We start from the raw sequence: 22,494 nt of genomic DNA on the forward strand, positions 1-22,494 counted from the left end.
GGATGTTTGGTCCCTCCAAATCTCATGTTGAACTTTGACCCCCAGTTTTGGAGGTGGGGCCTGGTGGGAGGTGTTTGTGTCATGGGGGTGGACCACTCATGAGTGACTTGGTGCTGTCCCCTCAATAATGAGTGAGTTCTCACTTTGTTAGTTCACATGAGAGTTAGTTGTTTAAAAGAGCCTGGCACCACCTCCTGCCCCTCTTGCTCCTGGTCTCACCGTGTGACACAACTTTCCCCTTTGCCTTCCACCTTGATTGGAATTTCCCTGAAGCCCTCACCAGAAGCAGATGCTGATGCAATGCTTCTTGTACAATCTGCAGAACTGTGAGTCAAATAAACCTCTTTTTTTTTTTTTTTTTATAAATTACCCAGCCTCGGGTATTCCTTTACAGCAGTACAAAACTGACTAACACAAGATATATTTCTGTCCTTTTCCTGTGAGATGTTCCTTTATTCTTATAATATTAAATAAATTCCTAATTTGCTTGTCACTGGGTTTCTGTTTTTGCAAACAAAAATTCCAACTAACACAAATAGGATTAAATTCTCTTTAGAAGAAAATGTAATAATATTTTATGATCTGTGTTACAACAGACATTAATAAAATAACCAATGGATGATTAGCTTGTGATATGATGTGTTTACATTAAAAATATGAGCTGGCAAAATGTGATTCAAAATAGTGAGTCACGGTTTTCATGGTATTCAACTTTCAAATTGTATAAAAGAAGCGTTTAGAACTTATTAGGCAATCAAGCCTTCATATGTGTTCAATAAGCAGATGAAGAATGTAATAAAGGTTGATTTAGTGGATATAAAAAAATATTTTATCATTTCAACGGTAAGGCAATATAGAAATTGTAAAATATGTCCTTGCTGTTCTTGACCTTCATATTATGGGTCATTTCTCTAATTAGTAGCAACTCTCTTCACCTTAATTCAGGAGGTGAATTAACTCTCTTCAACTCTCTCACCAGGTATTCAGGAATCTTAACTATCTATTATTCTCTCCATCAAGATCGATGCACAAAAAAAATTGTTTAATTCATTTGCTTTATAACTTAATAATTTGAAATGTTAATGCACAAAGGATTATTTCATGTGGGATAAGCAAAAAGATAACAATCCCTTACTGCCTTTCAAAAAGTACTAGGAAAGTACTTTGGGAAAGTGTGGAAGCAAGATTAAAGTCACATAGACAATAGGGTTGGAAGAAAACAATTTTAAACACATATTTTTAAATATCAAATAAAAATTGTAGTTGTTTTCTTCCACATAGCCAAAAATCATAGTCTTTCAAATCTACTCCTGGAGTGAACCACTCTCCAGATTCCTACTGCTCAGAGTACATTTGTGCTGGGCTTTGATGTACTAAGTGATCCCCAGGAGCTTTCAATTATGCAGGTCCTATCTCCCTTAGCATTTTCAGAGTAGTCCTATCTGGATTGCATTGTTGTTCCCTTGCACTTATATATTCCCTATTGGTTTTTTGGTCTGTCTTCTTATCCTCCTGCTTTCCTTTATGTTTCTCTGTCTCCTGCCTTATATCCCAAAACAACAGCAACAGCAAAAAAATGTTATGACAAATAAATGCTTCCTTTGGGGGATCTAATCATCAATTTGTGTATTAAGAGATCTCCTTTCTCCATATTACCTTGTAGATTTCCCACATGGTTTACAAAAGGGGTGTCAATATTATTAATGTCCTTAAAGAGAAGTAGCCTGACCCCTCTAACCAGATCATGGAATATATGTGTATATGTGTGTGTGAATACATACAAAAGAAGATATATATATATGTATTTATGGTAGAGATAACTAAATTATATTTTAATATACATATGACTACATATTATATAATATTACATAGTATATATATATGATTAATATATTTATATTATATATAACAGGTTTATATAAAAGATGTACTCTTTTTTCCCCTTTAGAAATTTGCAATTTCTTCAGCACAATCATTTTGTGATTCTAAAGTCATCCATTCTGCATAATATGTGGTCTCAGGTCACAAGATACTTATAACTAATCTTTGAATTAGGAAAAACAGAAACATAAATATCTCAGACACTGGACTTATTTCAATTTCTCAAACAAGCCATTTATCCCCCACTTAATAGCCTTCACATGAGGCTTTCTCTACCTGAAAGACTCTAATATTTGCTTTACCCTTAATCTCAGAGCTGTTGCTCCTCAGGGGGGTCATCCCCGAACCTCTAATCTAAATTATGCCTCTCTTTCACCACTTCTCATAGCACTATAATTTTGCTTTGCATAACGTATGCCAATGTATTTGTCCATGGTGGTATACCCAGTGTCTAGCATCTATCCATCCATCTTGGTCTTTCTATCTATCCATCTATCACCATTATCTCATCTATCTGCTGAATGAATACATAAATTAATTAGTGAGAGAGAAAGAGAAATAAAGACTGAACAATGCTAAGAATCCTAGCAGTGCAGTCATATAACAGCCTTCAACTTTTTTTTTTTTGAAACCAGGTCATATATTGCATGAAGAGCTGAGACCATTTGGGGACAGAATTATAGGATAGTTACAACCAGTCAATTGTATACACAACTGCCATAGCTGCAGTCCTTCCCCTCCAGACAAAGTGCTTCCATTGCTTTGCTGAGTAAGCTCTCATTCTTGTTTGAGGCTCCTGCCATTGGACTCCGGTACTACCTTTCCTCCTTGTTGACATTTACTCATTAAAAGTCAGTACCCCTCATTCAGTGAAGGCTTTGAGAACAAGTACAGTGCTTTCTTTGCATTCTCAAATGTTATCATAAAGTTGAGAGATTTCGAAGTTTATGGAGGAAACTCATCTGAAAAACTAGTATTAAAATGAGCAGTGTTCTTTAACATGATGACCTTTACCTCCATTAACTTTGGCAAACACTTCCATTGCCAAACCTGGGTCTAGTCATCACCTGGACCAGCTCCACCTTATACATCTGAAATTCAAATATTTCACTCTTATTGTTGCTTTTTCTCCTTGTTCTCTCACTATGTCTCGCCCGCTCTACCTGCTCTTTAACCTCATGAAAACTCTTCTGAGCTCCCCATGTACTGTCAGACTGTCACTTGCCCCCAGTTTCTTTTCCATCCTACCCAGCCAGGACCACCTACACAGATGACCCTTCCTTTTCTTTACTTTTCTTTTCTCTTTCTTTCATTTTTGGCTACTGAGCCCCTTGAACATGCCCCTTGAACATGTTCATGTTGAACATGAACATGCTTCAATGGTCACACTCCTAGAAGGCAAATACTTGCTTTCCCAGGCTCTAACGCTTGGGGATGTGTCCTAACCTATGCCAGACAGATACTTAATGCCAAATTGCAAATTAGTGATAAGAAAAGTCAGCACCATTTAGATCCACTTCTGGGAAAGGGTATCATGAACCACATCCAGTTTCACTGGCGGGAGTAACTGAGGTTCTACTGATAGCAACTAATCCCCAGCATTGGCCTGCACTGTGATGTTTTCTGTGCAAGCTGAAGTTTTGTGCTGTGCAAAGGGAGCTGTGTACTTCATGTGCACAACTTTGTCAGGTGATCCTGTGTGCTTTCCTCTTCTGCACAGCTTCTAAGCCTTGCACTCCAGCTCACTCCTGAATATAATAAATTCGTTTTCTTATTAAACTAATCAAAGTCAAACACCCATGATGAAGGCAGTCATCTGCTGATGTTTAAGAGCACAGACTCTGGATTTGGACTTTTTAACCTGGTAAGTTATTTGTCCTTGGACAAGTTATTTCCCTTCTCTGTGCCTTAGTTTTCTTATGTATTATGTGAAGATAAGAACAGTAGCTATCTCAGGAAGGTTTTACAACGAGTACTCTGCACATCGTAAATGCTACATGAGTTATGTATTTGCTATCATTTCAATTAGTAGTAGCATTTGATTGATCATCTAAACTACTTTCTCACCAGCAACTTTAGTTTTATTTTTCTAATATAGTCATTCATGAAAACCCAACTCTAAATCAACATTATAAAATATTTTTTCTAGTTTATTCTCTGGTGTGTTCAACTTTGGTAAGGAAGCCTTATAAAGATTAGGCAGACTTGTTGCTGTGTCACATGAAAACACTTTTGTGTCTTTATTCATCAACTTTCACTAGTTCTTGGTCAAAATCTTCTATTCCTCAAATAACTATATTATATCATCATTTGATGAAAAAGTTTGATAACTTAGTCCATTTGATATCACTTATTTTATTCTTGCCACTCAGATTATTTTAAATGGGTGGTCTGTATGCTTTTTCTCCACTTCCTTAACTTACCCACCTTAGTATGTCTTACAACTTGATCTTATGGAGATCATTCTCATTAAGGTCACCAAAACTGTTCCAATTGCCAGATCCAAATGGTACTTTCAGTCCTCATTACACTGTGACTCTCTGTGCCATGTGATAGTGTTGCACACTGCACCCTTCTTGTATTATTTATTTCTTTAGTTTCCATACTAACATATTTTTCTGATCATTTTCATACCTTTGTATCTCTTAAGAGCACGTCTTCCATTGTTCCTGCTTTCATTTCTGGTGTCTCATATGATTCACCAGAAAGCACATACTTCTTTATCACTCTCCTAGCATCAATTACCATCAACAAACTGATGTTTTCCAAATTTGTATCTTCAGTGCAGAGCTTTGACTGAGTTTTATAATGCATTGTAGACACTATAAACACGTGCTCACTTGAAAGCTTCTTTGTATGTGTGATTATTTTTAGGTAACCGGGATAGGTACAAGGCTTTGTACTCAACAGAGTCTAAAGATGGTAGGCACAGTGATTAAAGAAATACTATGAAGTATCTTCAGTAAGAGGGGGTCAGAAAGTGGAGAAATATTAAGAGAGAAATGCCTGGTAATTGACAATCTAACTTCTCAGTGAATGACTTGTCTGCCTTAATGTCTTATCATGAGATAAGCAGGCAACTTTGATGATGAGGATTGTGAGTGTAGCAAAAAATAATAAATAGTGAGGGTGACATGATTAAACAGAAATGGCTCCTGGAGCCAGAAGCAAGTTGTTTAACGGTATTGCACATAGAGGGTTAGATTCTATTATTTCTGCCCAGTGGGGGATCTGATTTCAGCTTAGACCCCATTAGGAAGTTCCTTCCTATACCATAAGGAGTGGAATATAATAAACTCCTCTTTTACTGCTATGTGACAAAGAGTATAAAAGGCACCAATTCATGGAACCCATGAATTGGTTACATTAGCACATCGAACATCTGAGAGAAACATCATTCCATGGGACCTGGAAGTTGGGGTAGGCTTTTTTCACAGCATATTGGGGAGATGTAGTTTCTTTAGCAACACAATTGGTATTTCTTTTATTTAAAATCTGACACTGGGACACATGCAGTGAGTATAGTCTGAGCAATCATTGTCCTGACACAGAAAGTGACCTGTGGGGAAGACCAAAGTGGAATGGGAACATTGCCTGTCATCAGAAGAGGAACAGTAGAACTCTTACAAGGACAGAGAGGAAGAGTTCAGACTAAACAGAGAGAGGTATTCTGTCAGCCTCTGACTATACGCTTTACTGGAACCTCAGTAAAAAAAAAATAGAATTAATATGACAATTGTTTATATTTTATATATTGTGAAAATAATATTTTTCATATTATTACAGCTAAGTTATATAGAGAGTACATAGTCCTATTTCAGAATTTGGATCAAACATTAAAAGGGAAACCTTTATTGTTTTCATAAAAGATGAATTAAGTTATCTTTCAGGAATTGTGACATGGACTATATAAGACACTACCTAAGTGATACAGTGAAGCTTTACATGCTCAGAGTAGAAAATGCCAGACAAGGCAAGCAACTAAACCCACAGACTACTGATTTAATTAACTGACTTTTATCTGTAAGGTCTTTTTGTTGTGCTTGAGTACACCTGTAAGGGTATATATTGAACTAAATAACCCTGCCTTTAGTGTTATTTTTATCATAATGTTTATGTTTAAATATTTTATGAATAATTTTTATACTAAATTAAAAATCATGGTTCATAAATACACTCTACATGTGACTCATTTGGTCATTCCTTTTTGCATCAATAAATTTACTGAAATTATTTTAATTGTATAATCTATTTTTGGTGGTATAGATTTATCAGTAATCAAAGCAGATTAAGTCCCTGCCTTCTTGGAATTTTTGTTCTAATTAAGAAAAGAGTAAATTAATACATTAGTAAAAATTAAAATCAATTTAGGGTGTAAATCAATAATTACAAGGAAAGGTAATGGTAGTCATGAGGAGGATTTTGGGGAATTTGTGACAACGAGACTTGCCCTACAAGTAATGTTCAAAAGTGATCTAGATGCCAAAAAGAATGGTCAATATTCACTGGTGTAAAAACACTCTAAAGTGAAAATTCACAGCCCTTTAAAAAACAATATTACACGGGAGAATACAAAACAATTAGGTAACAATCAATATGTTAACTGAAATAATATCTCACTTATCAATATTAACAGTGAATGTAAGTGATCTAAATGCTCACTTAAAAGATATAGAGTGACAGAATGGATTTGTAAGACCCCAAATACCTGCTGTCTCCCAGAAACCCATTTAACACATAAAGACTATCATAGACTCAAAATAAAGGAATGGAAAAAAAAATATGCCACACAAATGGAAGCCAAAAATGAGCAATCATAGCTATCCTTTTACCGCATGAAACAAACTTTCAATCAACAAAAGTGAAAAAAGTCAAAGATGGTTTTTATATAATGATAAAGGGATCAAATCAATGAGTTTCTAAAAATAAAGACACTGAATTAGATGTCACTTTTCCAAAGGGTAATTTTTGGCAAAGTCAGCTATAAAACAAAGAAACAGAGACAACAAAACAGCCAAGGATACAAATTATAATCACCATATGAATTTTAGATGAATCTTTCACTTATTAAGAAAAAATTATGAAGATGGACAATAACACATTTTTAACATAAAACATCTCCCAGGTTTGTAACAACAAAGATGAATAAAGTATCATAAATGTAGAGCAAAAGGCTGGCAAGAATGAGGGAGACTAGGGATTATAGATAATGATAATAACAGAAGATTCCAATACCATTCCGAACATTTATATATAATTTCATTGGTAAGCTAAAAAAGCAAAATGTCAGTTTTCTTAACTCATTTAGAGAGGGAGGCAATGCAGTTACTTTTTTTAAATGGATCATTGAGAAGAAGGTCTTCTGAAAGGCCAAAATGCTTATCAAGTTGAAAGGTCAAATTAAAAACTTACTTTTTTGTTAGTTATACTGTGAAACATGTTGATCTGATAGCTAACCAACTGAAATTGGTAGAGAAGGTAATATCACTACCAGTTCACTGATTTTTTTTGATTGTCAAAAACAATTCAACAAAATTTCAGATGTGCTATTTCAAATTGAAAATACAAGGTCATAATACTAATATGATGATCTAACTTACACTACCAGAAATTTTAAGGAGCACAAATTAAATATTGGAGTTTCAAATTTTGGCATAAAATCTAAAGTTATCTCTTATTATTCTGTTAAAATCAATATTATTTTTGTTCAGAATATACTAATTATCTAAAGACGGGAGGATTAATTTTAAAAGAAAAGACTTGCTAAATTTAAATTCAGTATTTGCTTTATTTATATAAGTTCTTATGTCTCAATTCTTTCTCATTTTATCTTGAATCTTATATACGCTTTTCTACTTATATACTAAATGCCTCATCCAGAGCAGAACAATAACGAATATGGGCCAGCTAATGTCATAAAAAATGTTCATAATTTTAAAACTTTAATACTGTGTTCTCTGCATATGTGGCAATTATTCCTTTAAAAAGTAGAACATTATGAAAAAGGGCCTTAGTTTTAAACCACATGACTCCAATAAAACACTTGCATAATTAGAAACACAGCAACAATTCAGTGGAATTAAAACTAAACATAATCAGGAACAGAGCAATTAAATTATAATAAAGAGTACAGGACCCATCTGTACTGAAATATACATGGTGGAAGTACATTAGAAATATTGATGATGGATTTTACATGAGATGGGAAAATAATGACTTCCCTATAGATTTTTTTATAATACAATTGCCTAATTTGTTACTACGGAATCCTCCAGCTTTGTCTTGGTTTTTTTTTTTTCCCCCAATTGTTAGCATTAAAATTGAAGGCACTGCACTATGCTAAGACTGAGTTTAAAGCATTCCTTACAAGGGTGATTCAGAACTTTTGTTTCCACGTAAATATTTGCAGTAAGCCTTTTAGCAGAAGCCATAGAAGGTTTTTCATACTACTCGAATGGTATGATCTAAGCCATGGAAAAAAGAAATAAAAACAATCCTCCAGAATGTGTTAAGAATTAGAGAGAATCAAATTGTTTAAATAATATGGAATATTTTTAAAAAATTAGAGAGAAGTAAATTCTGATTTGTAATCCCTTCACTGAGACAAGTGTAATATATGAGTATATATTCGCTAAGGCCAAACTTAGAAGGTTTTGTTTGTTCATTTTTGTTTTTTATGCTTTTATTTATTTTTCTGTGTAAATTGCCACATCACATAAAACCAGAGAACACATCTTGAACCTTTTGGGAAACATATCATCCTTCACATAGAAAGCTGGTGCCTCTTGGTCTTGATCATCTAGTGTGTGTATTTTGGTAATAATAATTGATTTGTGTTATTATCTCTTTATTTTAATACCCCTCAGAGCCCATAATAACCGCTATGGCCTCAAACGTTATAGGGCATTATAACCAGCTTCTGGTTCTGAAGACATTTATCACTTAGCATTGTTAGAAGTGAGCAAGTTTAAGTTAAGAAGTTACTTCTCATCTCTTAAGTAACATTTTCCCATTAGAAGCAAACATACAAAATGATAAAACCTTAAAAATATATACAGGGAAGAGCAAGAAAGAAGAGCATATAGTAAAAGACAAATAGTTACCATTATGATTTTAAACTATTAACCATAAACATATTTGTTACTATAGATATAGTATTAAGCAAAACTAAATATATGCGTTTCCCTCATTTTCACACATATAAGCAATATCAATATAAATTCCAAGACTGGGTATAGATGAAATAATTTAGAGTAATGGTGCTGAATAAAGAAGGAAAGTTATTTCTAAAGCAGGATGTCTCATTTGAGAATTCATGGCAATTTCTAGACCTAATTCTTCTTAACTCAAGGGAGAAAAGACAAGAAAATTTGACTACTGGTTGACATATTTCAGTAAGGAAAAAAAAATTGATAAAGTCATAAAATCCCAGTAAAGTACCTAAATTCTAACTCTGCAATTTTTCCCATTCCTAGTAAACACAAAAATAATTGCAGAAAAATCTGTTTCCCACAGATTAGCTTTTATTTTTCTTCTGATTTTCCTAACTGGTGGGTTTTGACATGACAGAGAAAAGAAACTTATTGCCCATCTGTAGTTTGGCACTAAAGAGAACTTCACATTGAATTAGTAGTAATTTCCTAGTAATTTTATAAGATGGGTCACATTTTTAAATGATTGTCTGGATTTTGTAAGAATTATGCATAAACTGGAATTATCTGCTATGATTGTCACTATTGCAACATGTCTCTCCTCAACTGGCTCAAGTAGCATTTAAAATATGTCATCTTCTAATCAGTTATACTCTGAATGATACTCAGATATCATTCCTCCAACTTCTCATAGATTTTCTATGCAAATAATACCAATGAATATTTTCTCAGCCAGAAAAGTTCTTGGTTTTATCTAAGCAGCTACAATATTAAAACATTTTTTTCCCCTAGAAAATGCAGACATCATTTTAAGTCACTATAATATACTAGAGCTTGCTGGTGCTTTGGAGTCATAGACCTGAGTTTCATTCCTGAGTTAGTCACTGCAAATGGAAAAAGTTTCTTAAACTCATCAGCCTCAGTTTTCTGTAAAATGAGTATAATAATGTCTACCAAATACAGTTATCATGATGATTACAGACAATGTATGTTCTCAACACAGTGTCTGCTGCTTAGTTGGCACCCACTAATGGCAAAAATATTATTTTAAATGTTTTCCACACAAGAGGAATGACTATTTGAAGATCTCCATATGTGTATGTATTCATTTAATGCTGAAATTTATGGCAGGTGAGTTTAGTGTCTCAATTTCTTATATTTTGTTTTTCCTTCCTATCCTTCTCCTTTTTCATTATAACCCATTTAAACTTTATTTTTTTTTCTTCTTGGATTCATCTATACACAAGGCCTTGTGTAAGTGTTTTCAGAGTGCTTGGGGAATGAGGTGGTGCAGGTTGGAAGTCACAGACAGCAGGGGCAGCAGTGAGGGCTCTGATCTCTCACAATCCAGCAGAGAGATGCAGGTGGGTAGGACTCAGCTGGGTCCCTTTGGGCGCTGTTCTCAGAGAGGGACTCCATTCTCCTGTGGTTTTCCCTTTGAGCACAAGCACAAGCATGGACTCATGAAAGGGATAAATGTTTGGGGGTCAAGGCCCAAGAAGGTTGAATTTTTGTGCCAATACTTGAGGAGGATGCTGGTAAGTGCTCACTGTCCAGAACCTTTGGTTCTGCAGCCCCATGAGACACGGAGTTTAGGGGCAGCCCTGCTGCTGGAGGGCTTCCATAAACCATGTGGAGCTAGGCCATTCACCAGATAGTGTCACTGGTCTTCACAACAGAGTAGTGATAATTTACCCTTGAGGTGTCCATCTTAGTTTCTTTGTTCACTACTACTAGTTCTTTTGTTTGGTAAAAAGAAAATCCTACCATCTTTGATTGTGTACAAGAATGTCCTGTGAAACATAACTTCTCTCCACTGACCTCGGAGGGACAAAAATTGTAAAAACCACTGGCTGGAAACTATTAGTGAAAAACTAGATAAGGGTACCATAGTGTTCTAGAGTAACATGAAATTCTCCATGGGATCCATATATTATATCGAATAAGATTAGACAGTTCAAACCATGGGCAGTTACATTATTTCTAGCATTACAAGTTCCTCTGTTTCCTTGGTAAAGAGGTATTGCAACATAAAAGCTGCAAGGCCTTCTGTGCAGTTCTGTCTTGGTAAGTACTCTGTAGATAACATTTAAATGTCACAGGTGCCATTGAGATTATGCACGAGAAATAAATTTCAGAAAGTGCTTTGTGAACTCTAAAGTGCTATAAAATATTAATCATTTTTTAATAGTACTTCTGCAGATTTTGAGAAAGAGACATAAACCTGAGCATTTGAGTCAATGCTTTCAAGGCCTTGAAAAAGACAAATGTAATTAAAAAACAAATAATAATAATAATTGCAGGAAATTTAGATTTCTCTGCCATAAGTTTTGCTTTCACTAATTTCTAACAATGTAAGTAATAAATATTATTGTTTGCTCTATTAAATAATCTTTCTATAATATTGAGTGCTATGCCAATAAGTAAAAAACCAATAAAACACTCAGAGCCAAAAATTTTAACAGTGGATTTCTCTGTTGGGAGGGGCCACAGAAATTCTATTTACTACTCATATTTTTAAAATTCTCTACGTTTTATATGTATTCCATTTAGTTTTTATGATAAAACAGCTGTTAAAAATATAAAGATACACAACTATTATGTACTCAAAATAATTAAAAATAAAAGCTAGAGTGATATAAAACTGCTTCCATAATACTTTTACTTATTTACAAATATTCAAAATCCATACAGTATCCCCTTCTTATCCAAGGGGGATATGTTCTAAGACCTTTCCCTCCCCCAGTAGATGCCTGGAACCTTGGAAAGTACAGACCCCTATGTATACTATGTTTTTTCTACACATACATACCTACGGTAAAGTTCAATTTATAAATTAGGCACAGTAGGAGATTAACAATGATAATTAATAATCACATAGAACAATTATAACAATATGCCAGCTCCATTACTCTTGCACTGGGGCCATTATTGAGTAAAATAGGGTTACTTGAACACAAGGACTGCAAACCCTTGACAGTTGATCTGATAACCCAGATGGCTTCTAAGTGACGATCAGGCACACAGTGTAGACAGCATGGATACTACACAAAGGGAGGATTTATGTCCCTGGTGGGGCGGGGCGGGATGGCAGGAGATTTCATCGGCTGCTCAGAAAGGCACCCATTTACAACTTACAACTTGTTTATTTCTGGAATTTTCCATGTAATATTTTCAGACTGTGGTTGACCACAGGTGACTGAGACTGCGGAAAGCGAAACTGCAGATAAGAAGGACTACTGTGCTGCCTACCTTGACTTTTTGTCTGTTTATCGACTGTGTGTACAGGCCACCACCCTTCTCCTCTGATTTCAAGTATTTTGTAAGTTTTCAAATAGACTATGAAACATAACATTTAAAAATTTACTGTGTGCATTGTTAGCATAACCTGTGTTCTACCCTTAATTATATGAGATTTAACACCCACTTACAAATTCACTGCTCATTCACGGTATTACCAGAGTTGCTCTTCTCTGCGGGACATATATTTTCAATCACATGTTTTAACTCCTCATTTTATGGTAAATTGAAATATAAGGTCAACCTAAATAACAGCCTAATTTATGTATACTGCCAAAGTAATGAATATCCACTTTTCTCTAATACTTTCTTCTTGTTTCTGCAATAATACTTAAATGCTCTGAGTCATTTCTGATTTGCTATTTATTCCTACCACTAGTTTTATGATGTGAAAATAAAATTTAATGGTTACTAAACTTATTCAATGAGTTTCTAAAAGTTTTCTTATAAAATAATATGCATATATTAAATAATATTTCTAAATGATATTCATTTTATTGAATAATCATTGTCATGAAAATGTCATTTAAGAATATTAACTGTTGCTTAAACAGAACTCACAGTTGGAATGAAATATTTTGACAGTTTCATTACAGTTAAGATGTGCTTTCAAATTCATCTTTTAAGCCAGCATCTTTCTGATTTGAGGACTCTTCCATAGGTACTGGATATAAGTATTTGTGAACTATTTTAAAAATTAGAATTGTTTTCTATTCAACTAAACTTTGCATTGTGGCCTCTATTGAGACATTTTAATGGAAATATCAAGCTGCAACTCACTATTGTGTTGATTTTGAGACTATTAATGAGGATTTATTCTACCGCATAACCTAATATCCCTTTTATGAGAACCCACATGAGATGCATCTTTCAGAATTCAATATAAGGAAAGCTTCTCATAATTACAGTGTTTATTTCAATGTCTGAATACCATAGAGAAGTTTAATGTATCAGGATTCTTTGTGTTCTCTGGCTAGCAGGAACCATTAGATCCATAATCCTCCTCCAGCAACTAGACAGAGTCTGATTTTCTAGATCGTATTTAATTATTGAAAGAATGCCTGGATTCAACACACTTTTAAAATTTATTTTCCTTCATCCTCATTTACTCATTTTTTATCTTATTGTATTATGCTTTCTCTGTAATTTACCTGATTTCTCTTTTTAAAACAGATTAGGTAACAAGAAGGATTATATCTTATTTCAAGAAACAATTTATACATAGCAATACAATGTTACTGGGAAAAGTTGGACAATAGAGTTCAGATATGTGTATTCATTTAAAAGAACACATTCAATTTGAGTATTGGAGAGCCACATGTAGAAGACTGAAACAGGATCTGTAGTTCTCACCTCTCACAAAAATGAACTCACAATGGATAACAGATTTAAACCTAAGTCATGAAACCATACAAATTTTTTAGAAAAAAAGTTGGAAAAACTTTTATAGACATTGGCCTAGGCAAAGAATTTATGAAGAAGACCCCAAGCAATCACAGAAAAACAAAAATAAATAAATGGGACCTGATCAAATTAAAAAGCTTCTGCACAGCCAAGGAAACTATCACTAGAGCGAACAAACAACCTACAGAATGGAAGAAAATATTCACATGCTACACATCAGATAAAGGGCTGCTAACTAGAATCTGTATAGAACTCAGGAAAATTCACTAGAAAAAAATCAAACAACCCCATTAAAATGTGGGCAAAGGACATGAACAGAAACTTTTCAAAAGAAGATAGACTAATGGACAACACACACATGAAAAAATGCTCAACATCTCTAATCATCAGAGAAATGCAAATCAAAACCACAATGAGATATCACTTATCTCCAGTGAGAATGGCTTTTATCAAAAAGTCCCAAAACAACAAATGGTGGTGTGGATACGGAGATATAGGAATGCTCATACATTGCTGGTGGGACTGCAAATTAGTACAACCTCTGTGGAAAGTAATATGGAAATACCTCAAAGAACTAAAAGTAGAACTACCACTTGATCCAACGATCCCACTACAGTGAAAAAAAAGACATTCTATAAGAAAGACATCTGCACTCAAATGTTTATAGCAGCATAATTCACAATTGCAATGATGTGGAAATAACTCAGGTGCCCATCCATATATGAGTGGATTAATAAAATGTGGTATATGTATACCATGGAGTATTACTCAGCCATAAAAAACAAAGGTGAACTAATACCTCTTTTATTATCCTGGATGGAGCTGGAGCCCATTCTTCAAAGTGAAGTATCACAAGAATGGAAAAACAAGCACCACATGTACTCACCATTAAATTGGCACTAACTTATCAACACTTATGTGCACATATGGAAGTAATATTCATCAGGTGTGGGGCAGGGGGAAGGAGGGAGGTGGGGATGGGTAAATTCACACCTAATGGGTGCCGTGTGCACTTTCTGGGGGATGGGCATGCTTGGTAGCTCTGACTCAGTGCAAAGGCAATTTATGTAACCAAAGAGTTTGTATCCCTGTAATATTCTGAGATAAAAAATTAGGATTTAATTAATTATAAACAATTTCAGAAGATGAATAATAGACTTGACTGTGAATGATAGCCTCTCTCTCAAATCAATGGTTAGTAATCTATAAAAAACTTTTTTTTTATGGACCTGGACAATCTTACAAAAATAAATAAAATAAAATAAAATAAAAGAACACATTCAATGAACTATTCCTCATTAAGATTTCTATTTCTTCCCTATTTTTAAAAGTTGAAAGACTCACATGGACTATCACATTGCTCCAAATATTTTGAAAAAATTCAAGGAAAGAGATCCATTCAGGTTTCTTGCTGGATATTAAAATGTTTTCTTAAATTTGGTAAGGATGGTTTGTAAGATTCAGGAAGGTTTGCAAGATTCAGCATATTTATGTACTGAATAAAAGAAAGCAAAAGTTACTGTGTTCAGTAATCAGTAACTACTGATAAAATAAAATACACTGGTTTCTGGTATTGCCACTTATTATAGGTACAACAAAGGGAGAAATGCATAAAAGGAGGAAATCCGTGCTCCTGAACTTTGAAACTTAGTTGTGTATACTACAATAAGAAAGGAGTCCTTGATTATGACTTTTATGTAGCAATTTCAGTGATGATGGGCCAGTATCCAGTGGGCTGCTTTTGTCTCTAGGGAAGAAGTAACCTGGTCATGCCTCCCTGAGAATAAGCAACAAAGGAGAATCAGGAAGAAAAAGAGAAACTTCTTCAATAAAAATCCCAAATCCCATTTATGAGGGCTCTGCCTTCATGACCTAATTACCTTCCAAAAGACCCCACCTCCTAATACCATCACCTTTGGGGTTAGGATTTCAACATAAGAATTTGGGTAGGACACAAACATTGAGACCACAGCAGGAACACTCCTAAAACATGAAACATGGTATTTTTCCTCCTTAGAAGTTACCTATGTAAACATTTGGTCCTGTGCCATTGCAGTGGGTTGAATAGTGTCCCTCCAAAGTTCATATCCACCGAGAACCTCAGAATGTGATCTTATTTGGAAGTAGGTTCTTTACAGGTACAGGGCCAGTATAACATCTCTGGAGTCCATGAGACAGCTGATAAAAGTTTCTGAAGCCCAGAAATTGCATCTGAATAATGAGGGGCTGAATAATGGATGAGAATAAAACCACAAATGATATCTAGTAAAGGCTTAGAGCTTAATATCAGGAAAACCTTCAGGTACAGGGCTGGCAGGATGCTTGAAGTCCCCTGAACTCTATGACACTTGAAGATGGGTTTTTGGGGCTACGAATGTTAGGAAGCACCATGCATTGTAGTGCTTCAGCAGAGTGACCCAGAACCTCTGCTGCCTTGTGTATTAATAAAGGAGTTGGAAGGTAACAGATTCCCCTGACTGATTTGGAAGGCTCTGTGATTTGCAATTGGAGTGCCAGCCTTGTTGGCACAAGAAACATTCACTCCTGGAATGCCACTCTCCCGGGAGCTTGCTGACCAGGCTGGGTTTCAGCTAGAAGCCTTGCACAGCCATTGCTAGCCTATCACAAGGATGTTAATGCTTGTTTGACACGACAGATAGAAAGAGGCCATTGCCCTGAACTCATGTCTAAAGTGTCCAGGGCTAACATAAACAAGAGTGGTCGTTGTTTAAATTGATGAATTGTGTAAAATTGAACCAGCATATTATGTACTGGAACTTCTTTGTTTATATAAGACAAATGACACTTCATATTAATATATTACCGTGGATAAAACATCTGAAGGAGTTGTGCATGCTCTAATTTTTCTACAGACATTAAGTGATTTGATTTTATCTTTTATAGCCTTTCTTGGACCAATGAACTCCAATCATTGCTGTACTTCTCCATTGCATTTGATTCAAAATGAGCATTTATTAATACTACTTAGATTCTCTTCATTGTTGCAAAAGAATTGTAACATTCTGGAGTTCACAAAACTAACTGTGAATATATTTACCAAAAAAATTCAGTTTTATTATAGACCTTAATAATAACATGTCATGATACTTCTGTGTTTACTGTTATATTGTTTAATAAGTTTTGGGTTTTGTCTTTCTAAGATATTAGGCTGTAAAGGACTGAAAAGCATTAGAATATAAGTATTAGGAAATAAGTGGACATCAACTTTAGGATTTTAGTAGCCTTATATCATAAATGTATCCTTTTAATTCTATTACCTTCACAGAATGGCTCAGTAACTTCATTTTCCTAAATCTGAAATGATAGTTGGCTTCTTTGCAAGTTAGAAGTTCCTATCATTCGTCTTTTGTAAGTTTTGCTTATGTAATAGTATCATTTCTTATAATGGAAACCTGTAACTATGTTGCTAAGCAACACTGTAATAGAGATGTACAGCTATCACTTGATGCTATTTCATTTTCCCAGCTGAAAGCTTTCAATCATTGACATTCTAATTCAAAACTAATTTCATCCCAGCGGGTATTAGAACACAAAATGGTAAGATCACCAAAACAGTTCCACTAAGAGGGAAGACAAAGTAAAATGGGGCAAGCCTATATAAAAGGCCGTCAGAATATCATAGGTAAGGAAGGACTGGTCATCCTACTTAAGTATTCCTTTACTTGGGAATTGTCTAGTTGCAAAATAGAAAAAAAATTCATTGAAGTTAGAGATGTAATTTCTATATTCAATTCATATTTGTTCCTAAAGTCATAACATTAGTGCATTTAAAGATACAAGAAAACTTGGAAATCCTGTCATCTTTTTTTAGTAATTATCCCTTCCATTTGTATAGCACAAAATTTCAAAGTGTTCAGATGTACATGGTCTCATTTGTTACTCACATTAACTATATTAAGTAGACTGCCCAGGAACTGATGTTCTCACTTAAAAGATAAAGAAGCTACAAATTCAAGGTACGGAAACAGCTCTATACTATAAGCCAGTCACATTGGAACCTAAATCCAAAGCTTATAAATTAAAAATCAGGTTTTCTTTTCACCTTCTGATTAAAAATCTACTTTTTAAAATCTCACTGTGATACATGTATTTCACTTTTATCTTCTTCATGTTTATTATCTAAACTTAACGCACAAAGGAAGCATTTAATCAAAAGAATTAGCCTCCCATGGTCACACAGCTAATTACTAACTAGAACTGAGACGTTATAAACACAATTTTATGATTTAACAAGAATTGAGTGAAAAACAAATTATCAGCACATAAAAAGAATCTTACAAGTTGGTCTTCGGTTGTGTCAAAGACAAGATATCCCTCAGCAAGACAGATTTCAATAATGTAAAATGTCAGATTGCAGGTAATATAAACTATGAATTGCAAATGGCACAATGTCTTCGAAGTGATGAAATAGAATTTCTTTTATCCATAAATCCAGAAAGAGATGGAAAATCTTAATGAATAAGCCAAGGGACATTAGATAGTTTTAAAAATATACACTATAAGCGCTAGTCCTATTGTGATGTGCAAAATTAAAGGATGAATATTTTCAGTATCAATGAAGGGTCTACTCATACTCATGCAAGCATTCTTATTCTGTTTTTATAATACGCTAATTCAAACTACAGGACTCAGTCAATGATTCATGGGGGAGACAGGGAATCAACACTGTAAGCAGAGAGAAGCGTCAGGGCAGCAAATTATAAATGGGAAAGTACAGGGTCATTTCAGAAAAATGGATATTTCAATTTAATTTATGTGAAAGGTAAGTTAAAAGGAGCAGTAGAAAATAAGGTTGAGAAATTAGGTTGGCAGAGTCCTTGAATGCCACGCTAAGAATTTTATATTTTGTTTTACAGGCAGTGGACATTTTTCATGTATGGGTCTGACATGAACAAGAAATGTTTTAGAAAGATTACTCTGAATGGAATATATGTAGGATAACTTGGAAAGGAAAGAATTGGAAATGGGGAGAATATCATAGTAGTTCAGGTGAGAGAAAATAAGGTAAATGATGTTATTTCTGTTTCTTATGGTATAATATTAAGTAATAAGAGCTAACATGAATATAGCACTAACAATGCACCAGTTATTTCTCTATGCACTTACATGTGATAATTCGTTTAATCTTTACAACTCATATATGAGTAACTATTACTATTATCTCCTTTTACAGATGAGGAAATAGATGCATACAGATGTTAGTCGATTTGCCCAGTGTCACACCACTAGTAACTGGTAAATCCACCAATTTTGAACACTGGGCGTTTGGTTTTAGAAATAATAACTCTATATACTACTCATAAGTAACAAAGAATATACAATTTTGTAAACTCAAAAATAGTCCCTTTTCATAGCTCTTTAGCAAAGCATTCCACTTTATATTAATGTATGCACGTATGTGTGTTATGTGTTTATTATTATTCTCGCTCTGAAAGAATGCATCTAGGCTCATTTAGAAAGAAGCAAAATACTTTGGATAGAAACACTGTGGACCATTATTTTTACTCTTCTGTTTCACCTCACTATTTTAATGGTATTTTTTGAGCATTTACTGTGTGTTCAGCACTTTGCCCTTTACTGAGAGACAGACACAGTTCTTGCTGTCAAGGGGCATGAGCACTTTGGGGGTTTAAATTTTCTTTGTATCCTAGTACTATTGGTGGACTTGGGGAAATTCAATGCAGAACAATTGCTACTGTCTGTCTGCATGTTCAAACTGGTTTCCTTTTCTGTATTATGTTCATAAATATGAACATACTGTAATATAGACAACAAATGTTCAAGGTTATAAAATGCCAAGTCTCAGCCGCTTTCAACATTTCAGTGTCTTTCCAAAGCTTGCAGGACTCTGCCATCTCATGATCACATAACATTCTGAATGGCATGACACAAATGGAGATGATTCTGTGAAGTAAATATAAAAATCACAGATCGCAGGCAACTAAAATTATAGTATATTAAAATTGTTTAAGCCTACCTACTTAAAAAAATCTAATTCTGGCCGGGTGCGGGGGCTCACGTCTATAATCCTAGCACTCTGGGAGGCCGAGAAGGGCGGATTGTTTGACCTCAGGAGTTCGAGACCAGCCTGAGCAAGAGCGAGACCTCATCTCTACTAAAAATAGAAAGAAATGATATGGACAGCTAAAAATACATATATAGAAAAAATTAGCCGGGCATGGTGGTGCATGTCTGTAGTCCCAGCTACTCGGGAGGCTGAGGCAGGAGGACCACTTGAGCCCAGGAGTTCGAGGTTGCTGTGAGCTAGGCTGACGCCACAGCACTCTAGCCCAGGCAACAGAGTGAGTCTCTGTCTCAAAAAATAAATAAATAAATAAATAAAATAAAATAAAATCTAATTCTTATCGACATAAGGTAAGGAATCTTGTGTTAAAAGCTTTAGGTATTGAGACTGAATTGCCAAAAGTTGGTTTGTCTTTTTATTACTTCTTTGACTACTGGGTACATTCAACATTTATTTTATTAGCAATTGCCTCTTTATAGTCCTGCATATCTAACACACATCTGGGGACACTGGATACCTATGACTTATAGAGCAATTTTTGTAAATATAAAAAATTATGACTTTTCATATCCTACTCAGTATATTCACCCCACTTTTAAATTTTTCCTTAACTGAGGAGCCCTCCTATTATTTCTGTGAAAGGTATTTTTCACTTATATATTCTTCATGTTCATCCTTCCTACTTAGGGCACACAGAAAGTATTTTTATGGAAAAGACCACAAAAATATAAAGGATATAAATGGCAATTGCTTTAGAAAATGTTTTTTAGAAACATATAAATATCTGAATCTCCATTATGTACATATTCAAATTCTAACAAAAAATTCATAATTTTTTTGATACGCGACATTGCTAGACCATGAGAATTCAGCAACAGAAATCTCATAGTACAAAAGTGGGAGAAAAAATTACTGTTGTCAGAGGTAGGCAGTCCCTAAGCCTTAATATACAAATACCTTCTCCCAGTGATTTTATAGCTTCCCTGAAACTACTCAATTATGAAAGAAACAAAGATTATGTCTGTCTTTCATTATTACTTCTTTTATAATAGAAAGTAAGACATAAATAATTTTCCCTCATTATCTTTCTTTACAGAGTCTTGATTTGCATTTGGCCAGTGCACCATTTAACAATATTAATTGGATCATCCTTTTATCCACCTAAAAATAGCTATTGAAAGATTATATACAATCATTTTGTACCAGACCCAGCAAGTCATTTGTGAAAGAACAAATCCTTCTATAAGTGATGTCACGTAGTCTAATACACACTAGGAAAAAATGAGTGCTTGTGAATAACTGATCTTCAGGGAAAACTACATTTTTATGTAAGTCTAGAAAGGGAACAAGAAAAGTAATTTTAGATGTCTGGTACATTAATCTTCAAGAAAATATTGAAATATATAATTTGTTTTGAGGATCATTTTTACCCTGTGAATATTTTACTTTTTTATATGAGAGAAAAGAAAAATGACCCTCACTCAACTAATTACTACTGACAGCACATTATATGAGGAGACATTACATCATGAAACAGTAAGAAGTTTCCTGTCTCAAAGCAGTTTCAAAGCTGGATGGAAATTGCATTCTTTCACTTTATATTCCCATTTCTAATCACTAATTTTTGCAATCAGGTATGAGAGTGATGAACTGTGGAACTGGAAAATTTCATTTTCCAGCTACCTGTACATAAAAAGCATGCAAAAGAAACCCATTAACTTCTCTTCGGAAGTAACAGAAGGAGACTAACTTCTGTCTGAGCAGCATTTGCATAGGCTCAAGAAGCATAAATGCAAAGAGTTCTTTGCTTAATTGGCTATCTAGGAGAGCAGAGGCTTTGCTTTTTAAAAAATTTTCCACAAGGGCACACTTTCGACAGGAAATGATTCACACTGAAGATTCTCAAAGTTTGGATTGGGTTATCTCAAGGAATACAAAATTACAAACCATAAGTACATCCTTAGGTTTAATTCTATCTTAAAATGAGTTTCCCATTAAGCTGTACACCTTGTCTTGCCTATTCTCCATTTCTTCAGGGCTCTAGTGGGATGTTAACTCCTCTAACAAAGTTGTTTCTGATTCATCTAGCTTCTCACGAAGATGTTAGGTATTTTCCTCTTTGTTTCCTTCTGGCATTTGTACTTAATTCTATTATAGCTGTTACCATACTATACTTATTTTCTTATGTTTTAGTCTTTAATTCCAAAATAAAAATTTCTCTAGGCATGGGCCCTATCTTCTATGCATCTATCTCCATATCTAGCATAATATATTATTTTGGCTTTTCCCAAAAGTAAACTGAGTCAAGGGTTCAAGTGCAAGTAGTTTATTTGGGAAGTGCAGGGAACACTGGTAGGGAAACGGGGTTAGTGATACAGAAAAGGGGAAGCCATTAAGGGGTGAACTATTAAGTGGACCACCATGTGTTAAATGCTAGGGAAAACATGGAAAAATGATCCCAAACCTAGACTTCTGAATTATCCTTCCTGAGGAGTGAGGGAGTTGGGTAATTAAACACCAACTAACAAGAGTTATTGATTGAGGGCTGCTAATTCTTTGACACTTCCTGACTGCTGCATTGCACGTGAGCACCACAGGTTTTTGGACTTTAAAGGAAAAGAACCTTCAGGCACATGTCTGCAGATATCAGCATTTGGAAGCCTATCTGAACAAAAGAAAAGTTACAAGGGATATGAAATATGTAGTGGGTGC

The sequence above is a fragment of the Lemur catta genome, chromosome 5 (assembly GCF_020740605.2).
Source record: "Lemur catta isolate mLemCat1 chromosome 5, mLemCat1.pri, whole genome shotgun sequence".
In the NCBI taxonomy this organism is placed as follows: domain Eukaryota; kingdom Metazoa; phylum Chordata; class Mammalia; order Primates; family Lemuridae; genus Lemur; species Lemur catta.